We start from the raw sequence: 7,500 nt of genomic DNA on the forward strand, positions 1-7,500 counted from the left end.
ATTCATTTTATAGACGTGCGCCTTGAGAACTTCCTCCAAAGGTACCATACGAACATTGTCTCTTAACAGCTACAATTAAAGTAAAGCACTGTCTATATAAAGAAAATATAACAAAACTATAGCTTTCTTTTTAAGAGCCCTCACAACTGCTCCAAATACTGAGTCGCACTATAACTGAAGATCTCTCCTAGTGAAAGCATATCTTTAACATATCTAAGACAGGAGCCCACAGGTTAGTCCTTTTTAAGTTCAGAAGATATTTCACTCCCCAACAGTTGCTGACACTCCACTATGGCGCTATCCCTACATCTGGGAATGTGATGCTGATAACAATTGTAGCACTTTTGATCGCATTAAGAGATGGGCCACTCGGCTTATTGGATCTTCATCATTAACAGACTTACTGCAGCATCTGACCTACGCTGTATCATCTCTTTGTCCTTTCTATCACCATGACAACAGCCTCTGCTCCTCGGATTTTCTTGCTCTCGTAGTTCTACCACTCAGGCACAATTGATCCGCTTTCCACTCCACTTCTTCTATCGTTGGCATGTCCACATTCTTTTCCCGCACTGCTCTTTTTACCAAATCCTTCATCCTCAGAGCTTCTGGAATTTTCTCGCCTCTGTTGTATTTCTTGCTGGTGTTAACCTTCAACAACAACAACAACAGCAGTTAAACGGAACATTAACGGCATCAATCTAACCTGTCTTGGAAGACATATCAAAGTCATGAGCGTCACTCAGACTCAGTGACACTCAGACTCAGCAAGTAGAACAAAAAAGAAAAAAATTGAGAATGTACTACTGTCCACTAAATAACAATCCATGCCGTTGCAGACAAGCAGGTGGATAGATAGATAGATAGATAGATATAGATAGATAGATAGATAGATAGATAAGATAGATAGATAAGATAGATAGATAAGATAGATAGATAGATAAGATAGATAGATAGATAAGATAGATAGATAGATAGATAGATAGATAATATAGATAGATAGATAGATAGATTAGATAGATAGATAGATAGAAGATAGATAGATAGATAGATAAGATAGATAGATAGATAAGATAGATAGATAGATAGATTAGATAGATAAGATAGATAGATAGATAGATAGATTAGATAGATAGATAGATAGATAGATAGATAGATAGATAGATAGATAGATAGATAGATAGATAGATAGATAGATAGATAGATAGATAGATAGATAGATAGATAGATAGATAGATAGATAGATAGATAGATAGATAGATATAAATATATAACATATAATCTTGTATCTCTCTGAAAGAAGACTTACTTTTGAACAGTTACCTAAATTCTATGCCTATTAAGCGTAAAGGAAGCCAGGCAAAGCTAAGCCATGCAAAAAATGTTCGATGTTTCTGATGTATTTCAAGTTCCTGTCGAAGAATATGGTATATTCAATAAAAACGACATACTTGAAGCTATTATATTCCGTAAATGGAATGTTTAACAAAGCAACGATAAAATTCATTATTTTTCTTCTGCAGCAATCTCTATTACATATTATATTTAGTTTATTCATATTTACTTTTTTTTCTCTTATTTGTCATAGAATATTACTCATATTTCTTCCCCTATGCTATCGCTGATATTAATTTTCGTAATAGAGGAATCTTCAGAACTAGAAGTAATGAATTTTAGTTACATAAGATCTGCAATAATGTCATTTGCTTCTCGTCAAGAAGTTGCTAATTGCTAAAAGAGTAAGGTTCTAATCCCAACGTAAACGGACTGAATACATTCAAAGTTATTCTTGAAGATTAGGCGAATCAGCTCCTTTCGAGAATGTGGTAAAATTGAAATTACGGGACAAAATGCAAAGAGTTAGAATCATTTAAGACCCAGAGCTTTAGACTCAGACCCAGAGCTTTAGACTCAGACCCAGAGCTTAATGCATGCATTGAACTGATTCAATATATTGAAATTACTTCTAAATTTCTGTTAGTAAGCAGTAGAATGTAATTGTTAACGGGAAGCCATTGGATATGCTTTTGAAAATGGCCACGATAATGTCATTGTTTTATCAAGTTTATATATGTATTGGTGCCAAAACTCTTGAAAATCTTCATATCGAGGTACATATAATTAATCGAGTGTAATTAAATACATTTAAGCGCCGATATACTGCGCTTAGACATACTTTTAATACACATGAAATATATTTAAGGGCAGGTCAACTGTGGATTGACATACTTTTAATAACAGAAAATTATGTAACGCAACTCCGCTAGCAGAATATATTTTGTGTCTAATATCTAAAGGCATTGGTTACAGAATGCAGTGGAGCACCACTGCAACAGCTATCGCATACATCGGAAATAAAAGACGAGTGTAGACTTTTCACAGTAGAAGTGCTCAAAATACATCTAGCATGTAAAATATTACACAATCATAGAAGCGAGTCCGTAATCTCTTGTAAATAGAAACTCAATACCTCAAATTATTCCGCTATAATCATAATAACTCCAGATAAATAAACAGTTAAAACTCAATTAACTAAGAAGAAATATTTTATCATCGAAATGAAAGCATATACTGTATAAACACTTTAATTACCGAAACGTAAATAACTAGATTATTATAATATCGCTTCGCCAATTAGATCCAGACATACACTATCCCAATATCAGAAATAATACACGAATGCATGAAAACATAAACATAGATATACGTGTCGATGATGATTTCTTCATATACATATGGATGTGTATGTGTGCATGTGTGTGTATGTATTGTGTGTGTGTGGGGGGGTTATCTACTGTGTCTGTGTCTATTCCTGCAGAGGAGGAGAAGGTGGTGGTGGTGGTGGTACTGGTGATGGTGGAGGAGAAGGAAGAGGAGGGGAGACTCTACATTATATAAATATATTAACCAACTTGGTCTTAAGACATATAGGCGAAACTGAGTCGTAATATGTGTATTTTATGTGTTTGCAAGAGTGGTCTGGTACTTATGTGTGTGTATATATATATATATATATATATATATTATATATATATATATATATATACTAACACAGTCATACATACATATATATACACATTCACACGCATACATATACCAACACATATACATATATGTATCTATGTAAATTCATGTATACAAAAAACATACGTACAACTAATACATATATAATAATGGGATTTTTGAGTGTCGTACGAGCAAGTGATTGTTTTTGAAGAAAAGGAGGAGTCATTTTATATTTATGGATATGAAAAAGGGACTAGTAAAGAAGGACTTTTCATGTATGTGTTTCTGAGTGCATATAGCTAGATCAAAGCAGTTCAGTTCCTTCACAGAGTTCTGAAGTATTTGAGAATATAAGCAACCCTTTTTTAATGACAGAGATAGAAAGGAAGTTCCTTGTTCCACAGTTACAAATTTACTTGCATCTGTAAGAGACGGCGTTGTTTAATTGAAAGTTTCCTCATTTCCCAACTAAATTATTGGTTTCAAATTTTGGCACAAGGCCAGTAGTTTCGAAGGATGGGCAAGTCGATTAGAATGACCCCAGTACTCGACTGGTCCTTATTTTATCGCCCCGAAAGGATGAAAAGCAAAGTCGAGCTCGGAAGAAGTTGAGCTCAGAAAGTAAAGACGGACGAAATGCTGCTAAGCATTTTGTCCGGCGTGCTAACGATTCGACCAGCTCGCCGCCTTATTTTCCAACTAAATTATTATTATTTAGCTTGTCATATGCTCGAGAAATATTCTTTTCTGATCAAGAAGGTCTATATGACGACAGCGGTCGTCACTGGGCAAGAAAAAAAGATTTATTGTCGTCTACCCAGATAAATCGGGCTGTACTAAACTAAATCGAATACGCTGATTCCGAATCTGAACTCAGAATTGCTGTAGCACATCAGGATTTTGAGTTATGCGCATAATTATATATTAATGCTATATTAGAATCAGGAATAGTTACGTTCAAGGTATATGATTATTATAATAGTATATTAGTACTGTATATAGTATATTTATATTCAAGGTAGATAGTATTTTAATATAATGGTACATATTTATGTTAAGGGAATACTCACCTTATTTTTTATATGCTCAGCTCAGAAATGTTTGAGACACTTGCTCTTGCGCTTATGCGTCGTGCTGGTCACCCATCATGTGTGGACTGAACCAGCCTTGATACCCTGTTTCCATCTCAGACATGTCCTGGTGGAACCTCTCACCATGCTCATCACTAAGATTCGTTTATAGCGACTAGCATATACCACTTGCACGTGGGAGGGGTGTACCATTATTACTATTATACCCACATCTCCCCTTTTAAGTTTTTTTTTTTTTCTTAGGGAATGTCATTTTATTTGTTTTATTGGCAATGATTTTTATTTTATCCCACCTCCCTTTGAGTTTTTCAATTACACATTTAATATCGTTTTCGTTTGGCATCTACTTCCAGAAACTCCGTACATTATCTTTTTCTTACGCTTGTGCGCATTGGTTCAATCACTCGTATATGAAATAATTAAAAAGTATCAATTAACCATTTCATTGGTTCTTCCATTCGCTCTCAACGAAATTTTTTTCAGTTGGTTTATATGTCTCTTTTCTACTTTTTACGAAGAATAGTATTTTTCCAATGCGTTTGATAACCACGCCATCTTCCCAACTCTATTTTCCGTTCTTATATGCCCCTTGAAAAATTTTGCTGTATTTTTTCCCTTGCAATTTTTCTTTTCTTGCCAGGTAGCAATTTATCGAAGACTGATTTTATTTTCCGCGCAAACATCAGCTCCGCTGGTGACATACCTGTTGGTGTATTTGGGCTTGGTGTCACACGGTATGCTCTTAAGAATTGTTGTAGAGCTACCTCATCCGTGACTTCCTTATTTGACTTTCTTAGGGCTCTCTTGAACGTATCGACAAAGCGTTCTGCCTGTCCGTTAGATCTGAGGTGGCATGGCGCAGTAGTTACATGTTCTACCGCGAACGTTTTACAAAACGTTTTAAATTCAAAAGACACTAATTGTGCTCCATTGTCAGACACCATCGCGTTTGGGATGCCAATTTCGCAAACAGCTCATGTAAAAAATTTGTCGCAGTTGCGGAGGTTAGTTTTTTATGAATGCTTGTAGCACAGTCACATTATTCGGCGTGGGCAATTTTTTTTTTTTGCCGTTGCTTTGGATGGATCCGGTTTTCGTCTGTTTTTATCGATTATCTGTCCCAAGTATTTAATTTTTTTCAAACAAAATTCTCGCATTTTTCTTCCGTTAACTTGAACCCGTATTCTTTAATCTCGAATACCCTTTTAACGTGTTCTAGATGTTGCTAATATGATCCCCTTTTCATTAGAACATCGCCTAAATAGGCAATAGCAAAATCAGTCACCAAGCAGTGTATCTGTTACTTGCTGAAGAGAAGCCGTTTACGTTTAAATGACCCATGGTGTGTATTAATGGTTAATAAGTGTTTCTTCTACTTGAATTTGTAGATATGCCTCCGAGAGTTCTAATTTTGAGAAGAATTTCCCTCAATTCAATTTTTCAAACACTTTCTCAGGACTCAGCAATAGGCAGTTATGTGAGATTAAGCAATCATCCAAACTCTTAACTTGTTGTTTTTCTTTTTTACGTAGGCCGTAGATGCTGCCCAGTTTGAGTGGTCCGTCTTCTCGATTATTCCTAAACTTTCAAGTCTTTCAAGTTCCTTGTTTACCTGCTCTATTGCCGCGAACAGTACATTCGGTTTTGGCTTTAATACAGGTGTTACACTTTGTTTTACTGCAATTTTTACATTTGCTTTTGTGCAGCAACCCAGTTCCTCGGAGAAGATATATGGAAACAAGTGTTTTATTTTTTGTTTCAACTCCTCAGCCGCATTCGAACCTTCGACTGAACCGACTGTATTCTCACACAAAACACTTATAGGCCTATTCCACAATTTGAGCAATTCCATCCACTCTGTGCCGAATAGATTAACTGAACTTTTTAGCACATATTTTTGCCGTTTCCATTTGGTCACGAAATGTTACATTACACATAAATTCACCGACAAAATACAATCACTATAACACTATGTGCGGCTTTTGTAGATTTAATTCATTTCGGCTTACCGACATACTTCCAAGTTTCTTATTTACAATGGTAATATCACTTCCAGTGTCTAACTGCATTTTTAATCTTCTATTTAATTTTCCCATTCACAAATTACCTCTTTGTTATATTACCATTTTCTTTCGACGACATCTTGTTTATTTTTTTTCCTTTGTTCCCGCGTTTTGTCATCTTGGTTTTACTGTGCGTTTTTGCGTGTTCAATTTTCCCATAACAGAAACATCGTGCTTTCTTAAATCGACATCGTTTGCTCAGGTGTAGACCTCCACATGCAAACATGTTTTATTTTCTTTCCTGACTTTTGTTCTATTTGTACTATATTTTAGTACACACTTGATTTCTATTCTGCCTATTTCGCACTTGTTTCACTTGGGAGCAATCTTTATCTTCTATTTTCCCTATCGTGTCTTAAATTTACTATTCCTTCACACTCTTCTCATACTTGGAGTAAGGTTATAGCCTGGTTTTGTTCCAGCTTGGCGAGAATTCTTGTTCTTACTTCTGCGTCTGTTTCTGCAGTTAGACCCTGAATACGTATCAGGCACTTGAACATATCTGACGTTAATTCGTCAAGTTTGAACTTTTCCCATTTCCTGTTAACTCTACCAACATAAGTGATGTAGTTCTCGTTGTTTTTTTCTAGGTTCAAACATTTTCAACGTGTATTGAAGAATGAGCTTTTCTCACTAAAAAATTTACACAATATGTCAGAAGGTGTTTTTCAGGAGTACGGGATTGATGTATCGATCATGTTCTCCTGCCGCTAGTCTTCCTAAGATCAAACGCGTTTTCATATCGTCATTTCAATCTTTGCACTCTTTACTCTTTTACTCTTTTACTTGTTTCAGTCATTTGACTGCGGCCATGCTGGAGAACCGCCTTTAGTCGAGCAAATCGACCCCGGGACTTATCCTTTGTAAGCCCAGTACTTATTCTATCGGTCTCTTTTTGCCGAACCGCTAAGTGACGGGGGCGTAAACACACCAGCATCAGTTGTCAAGCAATGCTAGGGGTACAAACACAGACACACAAACACACACACACACACATATATATATATACATATATACGACAGGCTTGTTTCAGTTTCCGTCTACCAAATCCACTCACAAGGCATCGGTCGGCCCGAGGCTATAGCAGAAGACGCTTGCCCAAGATGCCACACAGTGGGACTGAACCCGGAACCGTGTGGTTGGTTAGCAAGCTACTTACCACACAGCCACTCCTGCGTCTTTATCTTCTATAGTTAGCCTCGAAAGTAGCTACTTCGTCTGATTCGTACTTAAACTCAAGTTCCCAACCTAATCTGGTGGGAACATTTTTCCAGTATTTCCTGACGACTTACTATTCATTAATTGCAGCATTTTTTGCTGTAGTAGTAACTGTTGTTGTT

The 7,500-nt window shown here is 36.1% G+C and overlaps 1 protein-coding gene and 1 long non-coding RNA gene across 2 annotated transcripts in view; one reads left to right on the forward strand and one right to left on the reverse strand.

Annotated features, from left to right (window-relative positions):
• Positions 1-7,500, forward strand: part of LOC115213525 (stAR-related lipid transfer protein 5-like) — a 55,385-nt gene that overhangs the window by 31,302 nt on the left and 16,583 nt on the right. The window lies entirely within an intron of this gene.
• LOC118763767 overlaps positions 1-7,500 on the reverse strand; it is an 18,461-nt gene that overhangs the window by 8,466 nt on the left and 2,495 nt on the right. The window contains exon 2 of the long non-coding RNA XR_004999521.1: positions 2,260-2,263. This is a non-coding gene — a long non-coding RNA (uncharacterized LOC118763767). The remainder of the gene's footprint in view (positions 1-2,259; positions 2,264-7,500) is intronic.

The sequence above is a fragment of the Octopus sinensis genome, linkage group LG6, assembly GCF_006345805.1.
Source record: "Octopus sinensis linkage group LG6, ASM634580v1, whole genome shotgun sequence".
Lineage (NCBI taxonomy): Eukaryota > Metazoa > Mollusca > Cephalopoda > Octopoda > Octopodidae > Octopus > Octopus sinensis.